Source organism: Crotalus tigris, unplaced genomic scaffold (genome assembly GCF_016545835.1).
Source record: "Crotalus tigris isolate CLP2741 ecotype Arizona unplaced genomic scaffold, ASM1654583v1 scf7180000019068.10715455, whole genome shotgun sequence".
NCBI classification, from domain to species: domain Eukaryota; kingdom Metazoa; phylum Chordata; class Lepidosauria; order Squamata; family Viperidae; genus Crotalus; species Crotalus tigris.
In genome coordinates this window covers 2,568,810-2,593,681 of record NW_024097358.1, presented here as the reverse complement: position 1 = coordinate 2,593,681, position 24,872 = coordinate 2,568,810, and positions in this window count along the sequence as shown.

The window sequence follows — 24,872 nt, the reverse complement described above, 5'->3', positions numbered from 1 at the left end:
CAACTTCAGGATCTGGCCTTCTAAAGAGCAGTCAGGTTTGATCACCTTGCAGTCCAAGGGACTTGCAGGAGTCTTCTCCAGCACCATAGTTCAAAGGCTCAGTTCTTTTGCGCTCAGCCTTTCTTATGGTCCAACTTTCACAGCCATACATTGCAACTGGGAAAACCATGGCCTTGACTATACACACTTTTGTTGGCAGGGTGATGTCTCTGCTTTTTAGTATGCTGTCTAGATTTGCCATAGCTTTCCTCCCCAGGAGCAAGCATCTGGAACATTAGGTTGGATAATAGTTAATCATGACTGCATGTTTCATGCAAACCCAGCCCTAATGGGTAATGATTGATCTGGGCTTAAGGTGCTTGGGAATCTAAGAACTGTGACCTTGTAAGCTTCAAAGAGAGACTTAGGAATGCCTACAGCTCTGGATCTTCAAGTATTTTATCTCTGGCTTACCGAAGTGTGCAAACCAGTATGTTTGGTAATCCCAAAGATGCTTTTCCAAAAGGCAACTGGACTTTCTTGGTTTTCTTTCCTGGAAAAATGTTTTGCTTCTCATCCAAGAAGCTTCTTCAGTTCTCAGTTCAGCTTCTCGGATGAGAAGCGAAATGTTTTCCAGGAAAAAAACAAGAAAGTCCAGTTGCCTTCTGGAAAAGTGCTTTTGGACAACCCTGATCTGGATGATTGAGAATCTCCATAGACATTTAACCTTTGGTGTGTTCTAGGATTCCTGGTGTGATGAGACAGTTCACATGATTTAATGTCTTTTTTTCCCCCAGTTCCCTTACATCATTCTGGTATTAATCTGACTTTTCTTACACTGCCTGGAAGGTTTCTGTGCCTTTAACAGACAAACATCCAAGAGGCCTCGATTGTTTTTTTCCTAGAGCAGGAATGCAATCATTGCTGAGCTTCCATCTGCTCCATTGCTAATTATGGTATGGACTACAGCCATAACTGATCTAGAATTAAGATCAAAGATTGGCTATAGCTCATGCCAAAATAAAAACCAGATGTATTTATTTATTCTTTTAAATATGTAGTTAATGGCTGACATCCAGGTGCTTTGCTGTATGTATGTTGCAGAATAGCCATTTGATGAGAGAACATGCCTAAGAGAAGACGGTTTTCCACCTGGAAAAGCAGCTCTGATTATTTTGGGGTGATGTCCAGCAGGATTTTGAAAGGGTGACGTCCTTCTTAATAAAATAAGGCAGCTTGATTTGTGCAACACATGAACTCAAAATACTTAATGTACGCCCTGGTGGTTTGTCCCTGTTGTGTCTTTCTTGTCAATTGAGATTTGAGGCTTACAGTGCCATCAAAAGTGAAAAGTCACCACTCTGCATCTGTGGAATCTACACTTGGTAATCAGCAGCAGATATTGGCTAGAAATCCCAAATTGCAGCCATTTAAAATTTGGAGATGAATAATAGGGTTGAAAGGGACCTTGGAGGTCTTCTAGTTCAACCCCCTGCTCAAGCAGGAGACTTTATATCATTTTGGACAAATGGATGTCCAATCTCTTCTTAAAAACCTCCAGTAAGGGAGCAACTGCAACTTTTGGAGACAAACTGTTCCATTGGTTAATTGCAGTGGTGGGATTCAGCCTGTTCGCACCAGTTCGGCAGAACCGGTAGCTAATTTTTTGTTGCCCAGGCCCAGAATGGACTTCCAGAAGCGGCATCCACACAGAGAACCAGTTGTTCCCCTATTTGAATCCCACCACTGCCTGAGAGAGAAACATGCAGCTATCTAGGATTGAACTCTCAACTTCGCAGTAGGAGTCAAGCATCTTCACCATAAAATTACCAGTCTAGCTGACTTTGGGCAATCTACTAGGCAAAAATATCATTGTCTAGTTTGGAAGGGGGCGGAGTGTTGTATGAACAGGATCTTTATAGACTTTATCTTGGAGATGCCTTTAGTTCACTTTGGCCAGGTTGCTCCAGTCTCCTCTGTGGTCAGAGCATTTCAGCCCAACAGCTTTGCTTTTCAGAATGGAGAACTCCTAAAATGCATTAAAAGAAGTCTACCAAGGAGCATTTATAAAGAATGGGTTAGAGCCGTGGTGGCGAACCTATGGCATGGGTGCCAAAGGCGGCACTCAGAGCCCTCTCTGTGGGCACGTGCACTGTCGCCCCAGTCCTAGGCCTTCAGCTGGGTTTTATAAAACCTTTTCGCTTTAGGCCTCCACCACCATGTGCAAAAAAAAGAAAAAGTTTCAATCAATCAGTCAATTTCAACTTCTTGCGGGAAAAAAAAGATCTTGCAAAGTTGGGATTGATTGATTGAACTTTTTAATCCCACCCAGTCTGCCGTTACCACCGCAGCCATGCCCATCCAATGGGTCATGCCCACCCAATGGGCCACACCCACCCAATTGGTCACACCCAGCCAATGGGCCACACCCACCCGACACTCGATGATGCGTAAGTGGGTTTTGGGTTGCAGTTTGGGCACTCAGTCTCTAAAAGGTTCGCCATCACTGGATTAGAGATTTTACAAGAGCTCTCAGCTTACCCACTTTATACACAAAGTTTTCCTTGACTGTCTGTCCAAAGAGATTTTCCTTTAAAAAAAAAGAAAAAGTGGGTAGAAAAGAAAGGATTCATTGCCTGGTAACTTCAGGGGACTGATGGTGTGTTTGACTTGTTCACTCCTGCTAGTATGTGTGATAGGAGGAAACTGCTGTAGATGCTAGGGAAAGTGCAAGAGTAAGAGTAAAAGGGAATTACGCAGGGAACATAGTAGAAAGAGTTTCAAAAAAAAAAAAAAGAAAAAAGAAAAAAAGATTGCAGTGTGCACCCACCCCCTCATTTCGCAATCAGAACAAATTGTGGGAATGTATGCAGATTGGTGCCCATTAGCATGAGATGCCTTAATTTGCAAGATTTCTTCTGACGTGTATGGATGGGAGGTGGGTGGGTGGGGAGAGAAGGATAGCTGGGCTTCCACAGAGGGTGGAATGCTTTAGAACAGGAGTCCCCAAACCTGGCCACTTTAAGACTTGGCTGGCTGGGGAATTCTGAGAGTTGAAGTCCACAAGTCTTAAAATGGCCAAGTTTGAGGACCCCTGCTTTAGAAAGTACTTGGGTAGAATGCAAAAGTGGAATGGGTGATGGAGTCACACAAGTGAGAGAAACTGAGAATTGTGGAGACCTTTAAGATGGACAGGGAACTTAAGCCAAGCCAAGGTAAACATAAAGGCTGACTCACTTTCAGCTCCTCTCCTAGTGATAACACAGACCCATCCGAGCAGTTTTGGCAGCAATAGAGAAGGAAGGGTGCCTTTGCCTACTTCTGAAGCACTTACAAAACACTGCGAAAATCCAGCAGAGTTAACAAATAAAAATGTGAACAAAAACAGATGTTGCCAGGTCTATTGACAGCAGAGAGGGTGACTAATAAGCTTTGGTTCAATACAACTATATCACACTTGGTATTACAGAATCAAAGGAGGATGATTGTTATTGCCTGTTTTAGAGGAATATTGTAAAGTTGATTGACATCAATATTAAGATCTAACAGAGTTGGATAGTCAAACTTGGTAGAACAGTGCAGAGGCCCCCAACCTTTTGGGCACCAGGGTCCGTTTCCGTGGAGAAAGGTTTTTCCACAGACCAGAGAGTGTGTAGTTTTGTATGCTGCCTGCATCCCACGGATGGCATTTTGCTTGTTTGTGTGGACCGGTTGCTGGCATGCCGCGACCCAGTACTAGTCCACGGACCGGAGGTTGGGGACCTCTGGAATAGTGGACATGTTGTAGATCAGACAGTTGCAAAGAACAGAGGTGAATTGAGTGGTCCACCAGGACAGGTCAAAATCTCGGATGCAGGAAGAACAGAATTGTATGGTTGCATTGTTCAAGTAATACCAAAGAAAATCCAGATTCAAGTCTCCACTAAGCTTGAAGCTTAGAAACCATACTAATGTCTTCTATTTTTTGAAATTAAATCAACATTACCGTCTTCATCTTCTAAGTTTATACCAGATCCCCCCCCCCCTTTTTAAAAAAAAAATAGGTCTGGGAGTACTGCTGGCTTCCTTGTTTTCATTCTATTGGTATTTCATAATAATGGGTGAAATACTCTTGTCATTTTCCTTGCCTATTCATTGAACAAATATAGATAATCCTTAGTTTATGACCCTGGTGGAAAATGGTCATAAAATTGGGTGTGGTCACATGATACTTCACTTAATGACCCCACTGCTTAATGACAAATTTTAAGTTTCCTATTGTGGTTGTAAGGCAAGGACTTACCTATAGGCAGAATGGTTTAAAAGGCATTCCAGCTGTCCCAGCGGAACATGTGTCCACATCAGGGGTCATGTAACCATTTCTGTGGTTCTGTATTCTATAAAACCAACCCAGATGATTTATACGGTACAGATGTGAAGTTGACAAGAGTTACATCACTCTAAGCCACATTTATGGTGATACAATTAAGGTCACTGCCAATATTGCTTAGCAGAATGGAAATGAGTTTTGCTTTGATCTATGGCAGAACTAACGTACACAAGTCTCCAGTGGAGACGATATGAAGTTGGGTCCCCCCCCCCCTTTGTTTGTGGAAGACAAGAGACAAGCTCTTACTAGATTGGATGACCTCCAGCTTCTGATTTCACACATATTTCCTTTGATTAGTTCTGTTTTCTACATTGGTTTAATATTTTTTTTTAAATTGCACCTTAGGGAAGGGAGACATTTATTTATTGAGTGAATTTAGACTCTGCCTTTCTATTTATGTGACCATCTGGTATGGTTTACAACACTGGAAACAATCGTATAAATTTAAAACACAAAGTAAAAATCACTTAGTGAAAAGCTGGAGAAGGGACTATATTTTTTGCCATCTTTCTAGGTACGGGGACTGCGAAGGTTAGACTGCCACGACTCACTCTAGAAAAGCCACCTCTTTTATGTATAAAATGTGTAGCTCTTTGAGTAGTTTGCTGTCATGGCTGGTCACCAATTTGCTTGATGTGTGTGTTTGTATCTCTCTCTCTCTCTCTCTCTCTCTCTCTCTCTCTCTCTCTCTCTCTCTCTCTCTCTCTCTGTGTGTGTGTGTGTGTGTCTGGGAAGCTATGGAATAATCTTCAGAGCAATGCATTTTCACAACATTGTGATAAAAGGTCATACAAAGGGGCAAACTTTACTTAACAAATGTCTTATTTAGCAACAGAAATTCTGGGCTCAATTGTGAACGTAAACTGAGAACTACCTGTGTAGCCATTTTTTCCCCAATCTGGAGATCTATTCGAAACTTTATGCCTTCCTCCATTTTAACCTGTATAACAGGGATGTTAGCTGGGGTCTTTCCAGGTGTTGTTGAACTATAGCTCTAATCATCCTTCATTATCAGACATGCTGGCTGAGGATTATGGGAAGTGGAGGCCATCAGCATGTGGAAGGCTGCCAATTCATCACCCTGTTGGGTTGTCTCAAGTTCTGCCAATGTTGGTCTCTCACTCCTTCTGCATAATGAATAGATTGGCTCTTGTTCGGAAGCTGTTAAAAAGCAATTGCACAGCAAAGGAAAGCGCACACAAAGAACAAAAATATTAAGGCAGCTGGAAAATATTGGCAAAATCACAAAATTATTCCCCAATTCCACACAGGCAAATAAGATGAGCATTAACCAGCATCCCTAGTATGGCACTTTGTAATCTTTATGCTGTAGTCAAGATGTATGTCATATTTCTGGCCTTTGATGGTGCTGTGATGCACAGTAAGGATTATGGATGTAGTACCCTTCAGATCTGCACTCAAATGTTGCAGTGCAAAATGCTGCTGTTGAAGATTCCGATTGTTCCATGCCAACCCCCTGCTCGGTTTTCCAATCCGCCCCTTATCACCAGGCAGCTAGCAGCCCGTGACCACAAAGCAAGCTCTGCTAATAAGCCATGCAAGTATCTTTTCCTAAACAGGTGTAGGAAAGCCTGCCAATGACTCAGTCTTATATGTAGGCTGTGCCATTCTGGTGCCCAGGCATGGTGATGAACATCCTGGGAACTCATAGGAGGACTTAGGTAGATTCTTATTATTTTTTTTTTAAAGAAAGAGGCATTGGAGAGAGATTGGCCTAACCAAGGGGAGGAGTCAAGTGGGGAATCAGTCTGGAATCATTACATAGGCACAAGAGGGCAAGGTTCTAACCCCCTTAAATAAGAACCTTATGTAGTCTGGTCCAGATGCAGACTGCCAGCCTGGGAAGGTTGCTGTGAAGTAGGCAAGTAGCTCATTGAACTCTTCACTTGTGGATCTGGTTGTTCGCACCCGACAAAAGGTTGTACTTTCCCTTCTACAAAAAGAGTGTGCAGCTGTCCAATAGCATGGGGATTCTACAGCAGATAGAGAAATGAAGCAATCTTTGATTGTCTCTGCAAACAGATTGAGTATACCCAGGCCAAGGAAACTTGTAGCGTCCTTGAGCTCAGTAGAGAATGACAGAACACTGAATTTTCTGAACCTTTCTCAAAGCCACTCCAGTAGAAGTCCATATGGATTTTTTTTTTTTTTTTACAAGGGGAGCCCTTCACAAATGGGAGCCCAAAGTGGTGCGAAATGAGTGCTTACGATAATACGGGCTAGTCCTCCTGTCCGCCCGCCTGGTCTGGTTACGGTCGGTTGATGGATGTCCTGGAAAAGAAGGAGACTGAAGCGGAAGCCTTCACTGCCCACCCGGACGCCTGATGTGACCTACGCAAAGAAAATTCTGATTTTCTCTCCTCCGGTCTCAAGGCTTTCTCACATCGCAGGTTGTACCCTCCGTGAAATCATCATGGCTCATCTTTTATATATGGACCTTGGATCCTGAAATGGAAAGCATTACACCTCTGAAAGACTTGGATGGCATTCGAGACCCTGGGAGCTGGCACCAAGTTGCAAATGGCTCCAGAACATGACACATTGGTGTCTTGCCAGCATGCAAATAGGATATATTGACACCTTTGGCTTACACCCTTTTCCCCCAGAGGTGATGTCCATCTCTGTACGCAATGCCCTTGTTCAAGCTTCTTTCCCTTCCCTTTCAAACAAGGTTCCATGATTCCTCTTCATTTTTATCATTAAGTTTTTTTTCTTTCCCCATTCTTTGTAATATGATTCCCCCCCCCCCCAGCAGAACAGCAAATTTTGATCTGCCATTCAGGAAGTTGACGGGCATCTCCACAACTCTGATAAGGAAGCATCCATCATTAATCTCTGGGCAGGAGGCTAAATCTTTTTCCTTGCCAAATTTATTTTTTAATATGCTTATTTGATTTATACTCCAGCTTTTTGCTCTGACAGGATTGTTCTTAAGAGGAACAGCATTCCAGATTTTGCACATATGCCCCACCCTTCTCCTACATCCTTTGAAACCTTCCCATTCTAGGATCATGCTGGAAAATTCAGTGTACATCTCCAAATTACGACAGGCCAATTTTCCAGAATAATGCTGTCCTTCCTTTACCTCATCTTCCTTTTGGCAATCAGTTTAAACCTATCTTAATTTTTTTTCTCTCTCTCTCCCAGTATGAAAATTGTTTTGACATTAGGTACACACTTTAAAAAGCTAGGTACATTTCTAATGTCTTATATGTCCCTATAAATCTTTAACAGCTAGAGACTTAGAATGCTGTTGTAGCAAATAAAGTGTTTGCTTGGTGTGCTGAGCTATTTTCTGAAGCACTCAGATCTGGTTGGTTTAGAGAAAACGTAATAAGTTTACCAACTCCATTTAAGCTATTCTTGCCACACAGCTAAAATATAGTTTTGGGATAAGGAACATTGAATTGCTGAATACTTGGTAGAATTGTGCACGGATCTGGATTCAAAAAGGGGCAAAAAAGGGGTTCTAAATATGCATGCAGCACCTGACTTTTCCCCCTTTGAATTCAGTTTGCTGTCCAGGCCTACTTATTCAGTACAGCTCTTCAAATGTACTCGGTCTGGAGAAATACTTTTAACGGCAATTCATTCAATTACTGGAATCAAATCAGCTTTCCAAATTGAATTAGAACAGTGAGTTCAAATCGTCAAATCAGATAAGGCTGCTAGATTAGACTCTTGATTCAGACATTTCAGAAGCTTCCATGCATGTTCAGAAATGGCTTTTTCCAAATCAGTTCCACCTTCTGAATCAAATCAAAAGGATTTTTGGACTCGGAGAAAGCAGTTAAATCTAATCAAACTGATTGTTTGAATCAAATCAATAATCTGAACTTGAGTTTTGCTCGATATTCACAGGTAAGCTATATGGGCATCACACCTTAACTGTGACCTGTCCCTTAAATACAACTCTTCTCAAACCTTCCTATCTAGCTTTCTTCTCCATTGGAAAGTTCTTGGTTGCAGGTGTGTATTAAGAATCCAGTTAAGAAGTTCCATAAAAGTCCTGTTAATCTATATCCATATACCACCTGAAGGCCACCCTCATTTCAGTGGACAACATAACCTTTTTCCAAGCCAGGAAGATATTCTGTTTCTCCATGCCAGCCCATCTTCTTATCCTGGATTTCTCAAATAATCAAGTATCTGTGCAATGGTGTTATGACCAATAGAAGCCTACAAAGAAAACATTTGCTAGATTAAATCTGGTGGTGCAGTGGTTAAAGTGCAGGCTAACACTGCCCACAGCCAGGCGTTCAATCCTGATGGGGCTCAAGGTTGACTCAGCCTTCCATCCTTCCGCGGTCAGTAAAGTGAGGACCCAGATTGTTGGGGGCAAGATGCAAATAATGCTTACATTGTAAACCATCCAGAGAGTGCTACAAAGCACCATGGGGCAGTATATAAGCCTAAATGCTACCCTTCTCGTGTGTGCGTAAACCTGTTCCACACTGTTCTCTGGTTGGGACTCTCCTAGGCCAGGGATCCCCAACCCCCGGGCCGTGGACTGGTACCAGGCTGTGGCATGCAAGCAACCGGGCCGCACAAACAAGCAAAGTCCCATCCACGGGGTGCAGGCAGTACACAAAACCACAGCCCCTCCAGTCCGTGGAAAAACCTCTCTCATGTAACCAGTTCCTGGTGCCCAAAAGGTTGGGGACCTGTGGACTAGGCAGAGAAAAGAGCTGGTTCCTCACACTGGAATGCTTTTACTCAGAGGGAACGAAAAAGCCAGAGACTACTCAAAGAAGCCTAAGAAATAAAACATTCAGATTAATTTGATTCAGATGTTGGAACTGATTTGGAAGCTCATCAGAGGAAGATACAATCTGGAACTCTAGAGAAATTTCCTGTCTGTGAAAACAATTAGTCAGTGGAATAGCTTGCTTCCTGAAGTTGTGGGAGATTTTCAAGAAAAGGTCGGAGAACCATATGTTTGGGATAAAATAAGGACTCCTGTCCTGGGCAGGGGTTAAACTAAACAACTTCCAAGGTCCCTTCCAGTCCTATGCTTCTATGATAAGGAGTTGCTTATACAGTTACAGTTGAGAATGGAAAGCTTTTTGAGATTGTAGACGTAGGAAAACAAGACTCAAACTGCCACTCCCAAGATCATTTACTTCCTTGGTTAGATAGTCTATTTTGATTGTTACTTTGAGTTCTTGCTTTGGTCTACTAAGGTTCTAAAGAGTCTGTTTTTGTTTTCAATGCTTGCTCCTGAAAGCTCAAGGACTAAGTAAACTTCAGTGGTTTCTTTATATTTTGAAGAATCCAGTCTTTGCTGTAATTCAACGGTCAGCTTCCCATCGCTCTGGCTAGTCGTATCTCTACCACCATCTGGTTTCCAGATTGTGACAGAAGCATGTCGGATCTATTTGTTCCTTCCTTACTCCATGTCTCCCCATTTGCACAACTCCGTAAATGTTTACTCTGTCACTCAAATATTGGGTGGACAGTGGTATTCATGGCTGAAGGGAAGGGAGTCTTTTCAGATGTTTATGATTGTGCTCTGCTAATCAGATGATGGATGAAGAAAGGCATGATTGGAAAGTAGGCTTGCCTAGATGATATCATTGCTGTTGTTTACCATTTGCCTTCATTAAAATGTCAGAGTTCTACAGTCCACTTTAGAAGCACTGCAGCCAGCCGACTGCAGTATGGGATGTACATTAAATAATCTGGAGGAAAATGAAATCAAGATAAAAAGGGAGGAAACATGCACACAGAGTTCTATTCCACAGAATGAGGCAATCTCATTTTAGCACCGAGTTAGTAAAAACAAACACCCTTTCAGAGATCTGACCCCCTCTAAGTTTCTGAACATCAAGCAAATGAGGTAACACAAATCATTGTACAGCGTATCTAGTAAACAGTCACTCTTAAAAATGGCAAATCTCCTTTCTTCAAAATGGGTCTCCAGCTATTTCAATTGCCATGTAGGATTGCCTTCTGGCAGGACACCCCCTTTTCAAATTTACTCTCTTCTTGGTCTTTCCTCCAGATTTTTTTTTCATTCCATACTCCTCCACTTTGCTATTTTATTCTTTTTCAAATGGCATTCCGCATTCTATAACTACCGACTGTGTTGAATTCTTACTGTAGGCTGGGCTTGTTTGTTTGTTTTTGCAAACCTCCTTCAAACCTCCCTCTTGATTTTGCTCTGTTATCGTTGCCATTATTTGCTTCTTTGGCTTACTATAATAAAACCTGTTAGGGAGTCCAGGCCAGCTTTGTGTAGCTGAACAACTATCCAGATTATTTGTCTAGATCAAAAGGGATGTCATGTCAAATCAAAAGGGAATGACATTTGCATAAAAATAGCAGCTTTAGGCTTTTTTTTTTTTTTTAAATATCCTTAATTCTTGCCTGCAAATACTTTGGCTTTCATCTGTAGCAACGTACATCCACACACAGCCATTTTTCTTATGTGTGATCCCAGTGGAAATGTTGTCTGTGCGTTTCCATCCGGAGACAGGCAACAAGGGGTAGCTTTCAAAGCCACACAAAGAGTCTTAGAAAAGATATTGCTGCTTTAACAGATCAGAGAGCGGTCTTTCATTCATGCTAACGTGCATCATGAATCACCATTTTGAGGATGGGGTGGGGGCCTGCACGGTTCTGCTGTTTGTTCATCTTTCCAGCTATATGCTATTTCCCTGTTTGAGCCAGATTTCCTCCATGCAAGCTTAACTTCTACCATGGAACTCTGAGGCTTCTATGCAAAATAACCCAAAAATTGTCCTCCTGGCTCACCTGGCAAAGACTTCATTTTAAATCCAGTAGATAGGGGTATGAAAAGAGTTGGGGATCCATCTTTAGGCCAAGCAATAACTTCCATGCAGGATTAGTGCCACTTTATAATGTGGTATCAATATCACGTTATAATGTCTTGGTAAGACCACACTTGGAATGTTGCATTCAGATTTGGTCACCACGACATGAAAAAGATTTTGAGACTCTAGACAGAGCGCAGAGAAGAGCAATAAAGATTATTAAAAGACTGGATGCTAAAACATATGAAGAATGGTTGCTGGAATTGGGTATGTCTAGTTTAATGAAGAGAAGGACGAGGGGGGACATGATAGCAGTGTTCCAATATTTGAAGGGCTGCCACAAAGAAGAGGAAGTCAACCCATTTTCCAAAGGACCTGAAGGGACAACACGAAGCAATGGATAGAAACTAATCAAGGAGACAACCAACCTAGAACTAAGGAGAAAGTTCCTGATTTAGAACAATTAATCAGTGGAACGGTTTGCCTCCAGATGTTGTGGGTGCTCCATCACTGGAGATTTTAAAGAAGAGATTGGACAGCTATTTGTCTGAAATGGTATAAGGTCTCCTGCTTGGGTGGGGATTGGACGGGAGAAACTTTGGTGTCCCTTCCAATTTTTTTTTAGTTTGTTATTCTCTTATTCTTTCCATGATCATGTGTATCCATCCCATCAAGCCCAAAGAAAGTCTGGAATGATATAGGATCTCCTGCCACTGGCAGGGGGTTGGATTAGAAGACCTCCGAGTTGTCTTCCAGGACTATAGTTCTATAGTCGATGTCAGTGGTTCTCAACCTGTGGGTCGGGACACCATTTGGGGTCAAACGACCATTTCACGGGGGTCACCAAACAACACAGTCCACCATTTTTTCCCCCTTTTCCTTAGCTGTGCTACTCCCTTTTATTCTCTTGGCTTTTGAAAGCCAATAGAATAGACTCTCTTGAATGGAGTCTAATTCTATTGGCTTTCAAAAGCCAATAGGAATTGTCCAGGCTGTCTCTGCCCTGCTGAGCCCGCCAAAAGTCTCATTCTGCAAACGGTGCTGCACCAGTTGAGTAGTCCTCGACTTACGACCGGTTGAGTAGTCCTTGACTTACGACCGGTTGGGGGTCGCGGCATTAAAAAGGTTGAGAACCACTGGTCTATGTTCTATTTATCTCACTGAGGATATGTTTTGGACTATATGCTAGTAATTGAAAAAAGGGGGAAGGAGGAGACGGAGAAGGGGTAAACATGGCAGAAAGGAATTAAGAGTGTATATTAGAAAAGCAATTAACAAAAAAAGAAGACGCGAACTTAGTACTCTAAAAGCATTTTCTCAAACTTGAAGTGTTTTTTCAAGCAGGTATCCTGAGATCTTATCTTTTTGCAGTAGGAAGCCTGAGTAGAACCGGTAAGGGGCATATGTGTGTGGCATTTGGTAAAGCTGTAGATCCGACTTAGCTAAAATTAAACATTCCTTGCTGCCAAAACACTTAGAAACAAGCTTGCAAAGGAGAAATGTGTGTGTGTGTCTGCGCGTACGCACATATGTATATGTGCACATTTTGTTTTGTTTTGTTTTTAAAAAGACAAAAAAGCATAACTAATCTCATTAAAACCCATTTTCCACCTGCTACTAATTTTCTTTGCTGTCACAAAGGACTTTTGCTTGTTTGAACAAATGAAGAGGAACCATTAAAAATCTGTGCTGGCCATCAATAGCAGTTAAGCTGTTCGGGAAAATGTGTGAGAAGACAACGTGATTTACTTGGCTCTCCTTATAGCTAAAAAAATAACCCCAAAAGCACAAAGAGATGAACAATGGGACCTTGCACTGTGATATGTTTTCATCTCAGAGTCTGCTGATGACATCTGGAATAAAATGGACCATCCTATTGAATAAAGAAGATCAAAAATTAGCTGCCAGTTCAATTGGGTTGAGGACTTGGATGTCAACCATCCTTCAAATCTAACTTAGGGTTGAGGATCTACAACTGGATCAAGATTTCTAAGACAAGCTAGAATTCCAAATCCTCTGTATTTGTAGCAGAATTCCAGGTTCCTAGTAAGCATATCACATCTAGCCTACCACGGAATCTCATCCTTGTAGGAACCAGTGGTACTGGTTAATAGATTGTGGGAACTGACATCTGGAACATCTGGAGAAGTTAAGTTACTCTGTTTAACAAAAATAGACGGAGAGGAAATGGTGAAAAAAGATTCTTGTCTTTGTTTTTGTTTAATAAACAGGCCATCACTAGAAAGCTCTTATAAAATGAAGTAAATATTGTATTTTGGGACAAGATGCTATCTTACCTGGCCATGGTAGCAGAAAGTTGGAACACTTCACTTAGGTGAAATCTAGGAGTGGTTTTCTTTCTCACAGTGGCTATAAGAGCCAATGTAGTAGTAGTAGTAGTAGTAGTAGTAGTAGTAGTAGTAGTAGTAGTAGTAGTAATAATAATAATAATAATAATAATAATACAGTTGGATGGGACTTTGGAGGTCATCTAGTCCAACACCCTGCTCAGGCAGGAAACCCTACCTCATTTCTGACAAATGACTGCCCAGTCTCTTCTTAAAAACTTCCAGTGTTGGAGCATTCACTGCTTCTGGAGGCAGGCTGTTCCACTGATTAATTGTTCTAACTGTCAGGAAGTTTCTCCTTAGTTCTAGGTTGCTTCTCTCCTTGATTAGTTTCCATCCGTTGCTTCTTGTCCTGCCCTCAGGCGCTTTGGAGAACAGTTTGACTCCCTCTTCTTTGTGGCAGCCCCTGTGGTGTAGTGGTTAACAATTCAGGCCTAGGAAGACTGTGAATTCTAATCCTGCCTTAGGCACAAAAGCCAGCGGGATCATACACTCTCAGCCCAACACGTCTCATAGGGGTGTCAGGATAAAAATCCACGTTCACGCATGAAGGTCCAATTAAACAGATGTATTGCTATGCAGGCTGGTGCAGAGGAATGTTCTCAACTAAACATTAGCACCTTCTTGGGGTTACATATGGATAAACAGAATTCAAAGGGGGTGGATTTAGTTTACTTGTGGCTAGGAAAGGATTCTAGGATGATCCATCTTTTCAGTCTACCCCCACACTCCGCTTATTCTATGGGAGGAAGGAATATTATGAATGTTTGCCATCTTGAGTTACTGTCAAGATGAACTGAACTGAAGGCATTTTCACTTCGTCTATGTTGCCACCTATTTAGATTAGAAGAAGGGAGGGGGGTGTAGTTCTCAGTTAGCCAAAACAATTCAAATATATGGGAACCAAGGTCATTGCTGATAACATTTAGTCTTGGGTTCACCTTTGTATGTGTTGTTATATTGTAGCCAAATAAAAATGTTCTTTGAGGAAGAATTCTTTACCTTAAAGTTCTTTTAATTGGTCTCATCTACCGGAATCATGACATTAACCCAAGACTAAATTCTTCTCCCCTTGGTTACATAGTTGCAAGTTACAATTCCCACCCCAAACCTCCCAACTCTCCAGCCCGCCAAAACGTTATCAGCAATGATCTTGGTTCCCATGCATTTGAATTGTTTTGGCTAACTGAGAACTACACCCCCCCTCCCTTCTTCTAATCTAAATAGGTGGCAACAAAGACAAAGTGAAAATGGCTCAGTTCAGTTCGTCACAGCATTGACAGTTACTTATAAAGTAATAAAAGCAGGATAAAAAAAATCTAATAATAAATAAAAAATAATACGTAGTGTTTTCCCCTACCGGGGAAAAGTATTGGACTGGTGGGGTGGGTCCTTTTAAGCAGTTGATGTGGATGTTAAGTGCTGAGCTTACCAATTTAGAGATTCATTTATTAGGCTCTTTGTTTTTTTTTTTTTTTTTTTGTTTGAGCACAATCATTTCTCTTTCTGTTCCTTTTTCTTTATGTGGTGAATATGATATCCATCCTGGATATCAATACTTCAATATTTTTTCCATCGACAACTCACTGGGCAAGTCTATTTAGTTCCTTTTTTTTTTTTAAAGTAGCATCTTGTGGTCCAGGATGTAATTTGTGGCAGATAGCTTTGTTTGCTTATTGCAATAAATAGTCGTAAAGTGAGGTCATAAGAAGACAGCACTCCCATTACCCTCCCCCACTTCAAAAAACAGGCATTAAACCTGCCACACATCATATTTGGATTATGCTCTCCCCCTTTCTTTGTCCAAGCTCCAAGTTGCACTCAAGGATCCGAAGTATGATTAATGAGAGAACAGGAATGGAGGGAGGAAACATATCTGCAAGCAAAATGTTCACAATAGTTCAGGCCAACAATTTCTTCTGCATTTTTTTTTAAAAAAAACTCTGCTGTTTTATTTATTTTTCCAAAGAAGAACATTTGGGTGAAATTCTCATGGGTGGAGTGCTTTAATTGCAATATGGCTGACTGAATTTACTGAATTACTGTTGGTTTCTCACACTTCCATTAAATCTCAAGAGAAGATGGCATGACAAAACTCTTTGCAGGATGCTTTTTTTTCCCCTTTGGGAAAAGGAGCTGAAGAAAAATGGAGAATTTGTTTTAGTACTCGGTCATCCTGTAATGCTAAAGCAATATTTTAAAAAAATACCACTGTAAGAAATTACCAAGTGTAATAATAATAAACACAACATGCACCAACAGGTTGCTGCAACCAAATGGCATCACTGTAGCACAACAAACCAAACCAACATTTTAAACAAGCCCAAAAGCTCAAGAAGTCTATGGAGATTTTCAGTCATCCAGGGTCATGGTTGTGCCAAAGGTGTTTTTTCAAAAGGCAACTAGACTTTGTTTTTCCTTGAAGACATTTTCGCTTTTCATCCAAGAAGCTTCTTCAATTCTGAAGAACTGAAGAAGCCTCTTGGATGAGAAGCAAAATGTCTTCAAGGCAAAGCAAAGTCCAGTCGCCTTTTGAAAAAAACACCTTTGGGATAGTAGCTCAAGAATTATAATTAGAGGTCATCTACAGTATATAATGCAAAGACTGCAATAGCCACTATGTAGATGGGGACTGCAGCCAAGAAATTAAAAGACGCTCCTGGGGAGGAAAGCTATGGCAAATCTAGACAGCATACTCAAAAGCAGAGACATCACCCTGCCAACAAAAGTATGTATAGTCAAGGCCATGGTTTTCCCAGTTGCAATGTATGGCTGTGAAAGTTGGACAATAAGAAAGGCTGAGCACCAAAGAACTGAGGCCTTTGAACTATGGTGCTGGAGAAGACTCCTGCGAGTCCCCTGGACTGCAAGGCGATCAAACCGGTCAGTCCTAGAGAAGATCAACCCTGACTGCTCTTTAGAAGGCCAGATCCTGAAGTTGAAACTCAAGTACTTTGGCCACTGGAGAAGAGCCTGATGCTGGGAAAGATGGAGGGCAAAAGAAGAAGGGGATGACAGAGAATGAGGTGACTGGATGGAGTCACTGAAGCAGTAGGCGTGACTCCAGAAGATGGTAGAGGACAGGAAGACCTGGAGGAACGTTGTCCATGGGGTCACGATGGGTTGGACACGACTTTGCAACTAGCAACAACAACAACAAGAACAAAGAGGCAGAAGCTTAGCAGAGCATATCTACAAACACCAACCAGCTCTCAAAAGACATGACAACAACTCCTTAATCTCACAGATTCAATCACAGTTTCAACTGGGAAATTGTTAGCATTTTAGACCGAGCTACAACTGAAAACTTCACATACACTATTCAAAACAGTCAGTAAAAATCCTAAGAAGGAAACAAAAAGAGTGCGACACATCTCTTCCAAAAACCTCATGCAGATAAACAGGGATCATCACCAGACAAACAATCAGGCAGAAAACAATAGTCTAATCAAGGAATCAGCAAGCAGGAAACTACTAGCAGGATAATCTCTGCGTATCACTAGGTAGCAAACCCCACACTTCTGCTGATGGGTATCTGGCTGGGTAATGAACTATTTTTAAGCAGACAACCCAGCTCAGACAGCACCAAGAACTCCCAAATTCAAGCTTGAGCAATAGATACTCTTCTATTTAAAAAATATATATATATATTAAAGCAATCTGAGAAGAAAATGGAAAAAATGAAGCCTCTTTCCTATGGTTACAGAATATATGCAAAATTGAAGGGCTGATATCTGTCCTCAGTTAGTAAATAAGGAAAGTAGGAACATGATGGGAGTGTGATTTAAACCAGGTAGCCGAAACTCTGACCAGAAGTGTTACAGTTTAACTTCCTTTTCATGATCTGCAGGGAAACAATATTTAGAGAGAGAGAGAAGTAAAAGCAAGGATAAAGGGCTGGAATTAAACATTCTGTTTTGTTTCAGAATTTTTCTTAGCTTTGAATTCACTAGGATCTGTTAGAACTCTACCACTGAGAGGGCCATTCTAGTTTTTGTCATAATTAAAATGTCATGACCTTTCATGAGTTTATATAAAACCTCCAGCTCCCCCCCCCCATGTTATTTGGTCTATCATTATTCTTCTCTAAATCTCTTCTGCACACCCATCATCTTTATCTATCTGGATGCTTAGACAATCAAAACTGTCAACCCGTTTATCTCCCTGCTTCTTTTAAATCATTCCAGTTTTCCGACAGAGACAATCTTTTTCTTGATGTTCAAAGAAAACCCATTTTTTTCCTCTGTCTTCTATTTTCAGAATGATTGTCCTTAGTTTTTTTTTTTTTAGTTTATGCAACCAAGATAGTGTCATCTGCATATTTCAGGTTATTGAAATTTCCTCCACCAATTCTGACACCAGGCTTTAATTCTTCCAGATCTGTGGCATGTACAATGTATTCACTCTCTAGGGTGAAGAGTCATGGCAATCAAATGCATCTCTGGCTGACTGAGATTAAATACTTTGGTGTTACCAAATTCTGTTCTCAGTGTGGCTTTGTGATTATTATAGAGGGGGATTTTTAATCAGAAGAATCAGATACTTGGGTGTAACCATGACTTTGAAAGACTTTCAAAATCTTCAGTGACTGATAGTTAAAAACAGATATAAAACTCTTTTTTATTATTCTTTTTCTGTTTTTGCCCTTCACTTAATATTACTTTAATAATACATTTTCTCTCTCTCTCTCTCTCTCTCTCTCTCTCTCTCTCTCTCTCTCTCTCTCTCCATCCATCATATCTCTATCGTCTGTCTAATGTATTATCTCTCTGTCCATCCATCCATCCATTCATCTATCCATCCATCATAGCTCTATCTCTATCATCTGTCTAATGAATTATCTCTCTCTCCATCCATCTATCTATCTATCTATCTATCTATCTATCTATCTATCTATCTATCATCATCATCATAATTTTCTATCACATTAAAAAATATAAGTTAGCAGCCAATTTTAGAGGGGCTGCTGAAGATGCAACCAAGGTTTATAGAAGTCTTCAAGTTGTACAGAGATCTTTTGGAGTTGCCAGTTCACTCCCAAGCATCTGTGTATAGGATGAAATGCTAACAGTTGTGCAGAGCTTCAGATTCAACAGAAAAAAATGTTTTGGAATGTGCAGGACTTCTCACATGACATCTGTAAGCAGCAGATGCTTCTTTTCTTGGGACCTGATGTGTACCTTCCACAGCTACAGCATGATTCTGGGAAATGATGCATTTGATAGAAGCAATTGCAGGCTACATGCACTTAAAGTTGGCAATGTTGGACTCTATAGACAAAATGTTTAATTCAGTAGAAGGCCATATTTCAGTTTCCACAGAGGCAATCAGGAAAAAGATGGTGGACTGTGGTTTGGACCTGCCTGAATCATTGTGCATGCTGTGAGTGAGCCGGGTAAAATGAGCTTCTATATTTAACCTTGCTTTGCTTCACTGATCACTCCAACTTAAGACAGGATTGAGAGTTGCAGCCACAAAGAACCATCCTTGCGTTGTTATGACAAGTAATTAGAGGGTGATGTGAGATGTAAAAAGAAAAAGTACTTTATTAGACAAAAGAGGCTGAGAAAGCCAAGAAAATAATCAGACCTTTTCAGTGTCTCCAGACTGCATGTCCCTCTCATCTTTCACTCCCACTGTCTTGAACCAAACACCTTGGCTAAAGAAGAAAAGAACCATCTTTCCATACTTGTTTCCTTGCCAGAAACGTTGGATCGGGGATGGGGAACGAGCATTGGAACAGGTCATAACAAACAATCAGCTGTTGCCTCTTTAGCCAGCTGTCAACTTCACACATCCTCGCTCAGCAAGCTCAATATTCATTCCTTCAGTGAGGTCAGCAGATTGAGAATGTCAAACTTGCAGTGGAGGATTAAAGGTCTGTTGAGTCATAGGATCGTTTGTTGGGTTCACACAACACACACTGACTCACAATCTGACCAGCTACATTTTGGTGTATTGCCCAAATCCACCCTCTATAGTTAATCTATGGAACAGTGCGTTGTGCCAAGCCGCATCACATGCATATACAAAAAGAGGTGGAATTTCAAACACGTGATTGCAAGTGCCAACATGACTTGCTTTGACTCTCGTTCTTTGACTCTTGGCTTATCTCACACACGTAGCATCATTGCTTGAATCTGGTAGTGTTGGCTGTATCATCTTCTTGAAATGCCACCTCTGATCTTCTTCCTTGTCTGAGGAAGTCTTATCAGGCTTTGATACCTCTTCAGCATCCTATAGCCTAGAAAGGGATACAGGAAAAAAAAATCTTGCATCTGGAATGGCCTTTCCTTAGAAGTCAAGCTGAATGCCCTCATGTTCTATCTTTCATCGCCTAACTTTTTACTGTCACATTTAGGACTTGGGTTTTCCAAAACCTGACCAGGTTTTTGGTTCATGAGATGCCTTTTTTTAAAATCAGTTTTATTATAGTTATTGATTTGCTTTTAAAATTCAGTTGTTTATTATATTTGGCTTTGTAGTTTTGTGAGGTTGATGCCATCAACTTTGCTGGCCCATTTTTGCAGGTGCCGCTGGGCCAGACAAGAGAAATCAATTATGCCAAAATTGTTTGATTTCAAGGGTTTAATGCATGGAGGAAAGAGTGCATTAAAACAAGGGAAAAGTTAGAAGAGTCTGCACTGTGTTTAAACTGCCATGAGAATAAGAAGGAATTGTCAGCGATTTCAAAGTGGTTTCATTCTAGCTTGCAATAAAGATGCACCATTGTGGTATATCTACACAAAGTCTGAACCTAGTAGTCTAAGCCATATGGAGAAAGGGGTCTGAGATTTACTATCAAGAACCTAGAGCCTAAACTGAGCACCAACCAGCCTCATAATTTCTTTTATTGGGAGCTAGTAAACGCTAACCTGGATAAGCACGCTATTTATTTTATTGGGCCTTACAATATTGTTGTTTGTAGGATCCTCTGGATAAAGGGCAGGCTATGAATATTTTAAACAAATACAGATGAGTGGATTGTGACACAATAAATCTGGAGGGCACTAGATTGGTCAAGGCTGGTTTGAAAGCAAATGGACATGAAATTCAAGTATTGTAGTAGGTCAAACTCAAATAACCAATATTTGTTGACTATTTCAAATGTTCCAACATTCAGAGTGAAGCTAGGGAAATTCCTCAACTGCAGCAAGAACCTATTTAGGGGGAGTAAATTCATTTTGTGTCTCCTTCCTAACCGACTTGGGCCCTAGGTTATGTGTCAGAAGGGCCTTGCCAATCCATTAAGAGGCTTATTAAAATTTGATGGGCCAAGTTAACCCTTATCATTGAGCACAGTGGCCTTTACATGCTAAAAGGGCTGGTAAATAGAAAATCCAGCTCATGGCTGAACTCTTAAGTGGCAGGATTGAACTTTATAGCACCAATTAGACCAAGGCAAAACCTTAACAAGCTTAATAGTGCCTGCTGTCTCTCTTACCACAGATCCCAAAGTACTAGGAGAAGACCCTGTTTACGGCACACACCTTAAGCCAAAGTTCAGCAGAATATTTTTATTAATTTAATTTATTTATATTTTATTTATTTGATATTATTTATTTGATGTTATTATTTTGTTTTATTTTATTATTTTATTTTCTATGCTGCTCATCTCCCCTACAAGGTGACTCTGAGCGGCATAATTCTATCTCATATGGCTGGCTTTGTTTGCCATGTATGTATATCATTTTAGAAATGCATAATGGGGGCCTCAGTGTAGAAATGGTACAGGAGAGGGACTAGGCCAGTATTTTCCAATTTCAGTAATTTTTAAGATGAGTGGACTTCAACTGGCTGAGGAATTCTGGGGGTTGAAGTCCACAAGTCATAAAAGGGCCAGGTTTGAAGACTCCTGGTCTATGGAGTAGTGACTTTAGGGTAGAAATCTGGGGCAAATATTAAAGGGCCAACTCAGAAATACATCCAGGAATTTCACATGTGTCATGACCTTCATATAGTAATATTTTCATTCATACATTGCTTGGATTGTATGAATTCAGCCAATGAGATGTCTTGATGTGGCTGTTTTGCAGGACCCAAAACCATACAATTCTCCCATTTGGGACATTCAGTGGTCCACTTCTCTGAAATCTAGAGAGAACATAATATAGATGTCAGGACTGGTAGCCGTGGACTGACTTATCCTTCTCTAATCACTTTGTAAAATTAATTAAGTTTGTGGCTATTGCTACATTGAGCAGCAGCAAATCCCTAAATCAATTAGCCACTCTGTCAAGAAGCATTTCCTTTTATCTGCACCAATTACCCTGCAAATCAGTTTCTTAACTATGTGAAGAGAGAAAGAGAATTATTTATTGATTCATTTGTTTATTTAAACCAGTAGTGGGTACCTTTTGGATGGCCAGGGGCCACATCTAACTCCCCCTCCCGTTTCCTGGAAAAAAAGTGTGAGAATGGTTGAAGGTTGATGAAAAATGAAGGGAGCTGAAAATTCAGTTTTATTTGTTTTCCCCATGATAATTTCTTAGCTACAGTTTGTCTTAAAATGATGGGAAACTACAATGCCGATTTTCAATAGTAGTGTAAATGCTAGAATTGTAAAGGGTTTGCCAATGCGTTTTAAAATATAATTGATTAAATCCTAAATTGCTTCCCCAACTTAAACTCAGAGACTGAGATCACAGTAATTTTTCCTGTTAGAGAAGCTGCTCCTGTCCTTTAACCAAATCTATTGCCTTTTTTTTTAATGATCTTTCCTAATTTGGCTGTTTATTTATTGAACTATAGTGGCAAGGCAATTGGAATGGGGCAGCACATTCCAAGTATACACATTGCCTCTAAAGAAACAGCTGTTGAAAAGGGAGGCAGCCTTGGCTTCCAGAAGCCTCTATCTTGTGTGGCCATGGGGTGAAAAAATATCAGTAGTGCTCAATCACAACAGTGCTGGTTCTATACTTTTTATGTCCAACATCCCTGTTGCCTCCGTTGCTTCTGTTTGATGTCAGCCCTTTGAGGCTGTCCAGGTCTAGAAACAGACATGGCAGGGATTCCAGAAATGTTATTCTATTATAGTTGAAAGTCTGTCCAAGTTTCTTTCTCAACACAAAGTCAATCCCTTGCCCTGTGCAATGTTTTCTGCAAAGCACTTTTTAACAGTTGTTTCATAGCTTCCCCACGGTGATGTCTAAAACTCTTGAAACTGACGGGTACATTGCCAGGTGATTGTAAACAAATAAGGTGGTTTCCCTTCAGCATATCCTTCAGTTATGGTAGTAGTAGTAGTAGTAGTAGTAGTAGTAGTAGTAGTAATATGCAAAGAAACTGAAGAAACAGTGGACCACCTGGTAAGCTGCTGCAAGAAGATTGCACAGACTGACTACAAGTGGCATGACAATGGTGCATTGGAAGATCTGCAAGAAATATCATTTGCCTGTAAGCAAGAACTGGTGGGATCATAAAATAGAGAAAGTCATAGAATATGATAAAATTAAACTGCTCTGGGACTTCAGAATTCAAACAGACAAGCCCTGCAATATAACACCCCAGACTTAACAATTGTCGATAAGAAAGACAAAAAAGTCTGGATAGTGGACATGGCAGTGCCTGGAGACAGCAGAATAGACGAGAAAGAACTGGAAAAGATAACAAAATACAAAGTCCTACAAATAGAAATAGAAAGACTGTGGCAAAGGCAAGCAAGGGTAATACCAATAGTAAAAGGCGTCTTGGGTGCAATCCCAAAACAACTGGAGCACCACTTGAACACTATCATTGGCATTGACAAATTCACTATTAGTCAATTGCAAAAGGTGGCCTTACTGCTTCCATCCTGAGATGATATCTGTAATACCATCAAACATCCACATCTGCCTATCCCAAGTCCTTGGGAAGGACTTGATAGGTAGACAAAAATGCCAAATCCAGTCTGAACATCTGCCTGACTGTGCGATGATGATGATGATGATGATTATTATTATTATTAATAATAATAATAATATAATAATAAGATGCATGAAAGAAATCCCTCTCTAAAGAGGTTCCCACTGACTTCAGGGAAGGTATGAAAAGCTAATGTGGAAGACTTGAAGGAGAGATTTCATACCCAGAGATAGAAGGGATAGTGAGAAAGAAACTCGAGAAAACCCCACCTTGATTTTGCTTAGTATAATTTAGGAGATAGAGAAACTTATACAGGCTTTCAAGCTTCTGTTGTTATATTCTACAGCAATAAAGCAGCATTCTTTGAATCCCCGCAAGTCTGTTTCTTGACCTGGCCTATTTCAAAGGGCCAAAAACTGTCTGTTCTGTTTGGATAAGGATGCATTTTTCTTAACAACTCAATTTACAACAAATACTCCAACTTCGCTTGGTTATCCCAAAGGTGGCTCCTGATAAATTCCACTTCAAAGTCTCCATCTAGCTTCCTATGGAACAAGCCACCTTTGCCACCTGAGCTGAGTTGTGGAAGAACAACAAATGGGCTCGAATGCAAACGCTGCGTAATGTGCTTCTTCTGTTCTCCTTCCACTCCGTTGCTTCCTTGCCAACCCTGCCTTTCTCTGGTGAACAAAAAGCAATCTGCCTCAGCCTGCCACGTAGGTGAGGAGGGAATGCTGACACAAATAGGCTGCAGGTGGTTTTTATTTCTCTTGATAGGAACATAAGAGAGAGGGATGCTAAAGTTATGGATTAATGTGTGTGAAAACCTCATCTCACACATATGGCCACTGGGAATAAGTACCATTTTATTGCACTTAATAGTATATCGAAAAATAGTACAAAGGACAAATATAAGTACACACCTCCCAGGCAACTATCCCTGTCTAGTTTTTTTTATAAAGTTAGCTATGGCAACTAGATTCAGTCCAGGTAGGGCCTGGGACACCTGGGTCAGCCCAGGTGTTTGCTGCTTTCCCCATTTTGGCCCTAACAGTACCCAGAAATAATAGTCAGTGGACAGAAACCTTAAGGTTTTCGCAGCAGGAAATGGAAACAAAATGTACACCTTTCTTTTTTGCCAAAAAAAAAAGAAAGATAGATGCACACCTGCAGAAATTATAATATTCTCAAAAGGTCATACCTTTTAGTTACATGATTATGAAGGTTTTTTAATTTGTATGTTTCTTAATAGGCTTGAATTAACCTTTGTATTTTAATGTTTTTAGCAAGCAATGAGGTTTAGAAAATAGCAGCAGCACATGCCATTAAGAAAGACCAGGAACATTCAAATTATGCTTGGCAAATTTCCCTAGAACAGGGGTAGGCAACCTTGGCTCTTTTATGACTGGTGGACTTCAACTCCCAGAATTCCTGAGCCAGCCATGCTGAAGAGAAAGGGAGAGGCTTCCATGCTGAGCCATGCTGGCTCAGGAATTCAGGGAGTTGAAGTCCAAGAGTCATAAAAGAGCCGAGGTT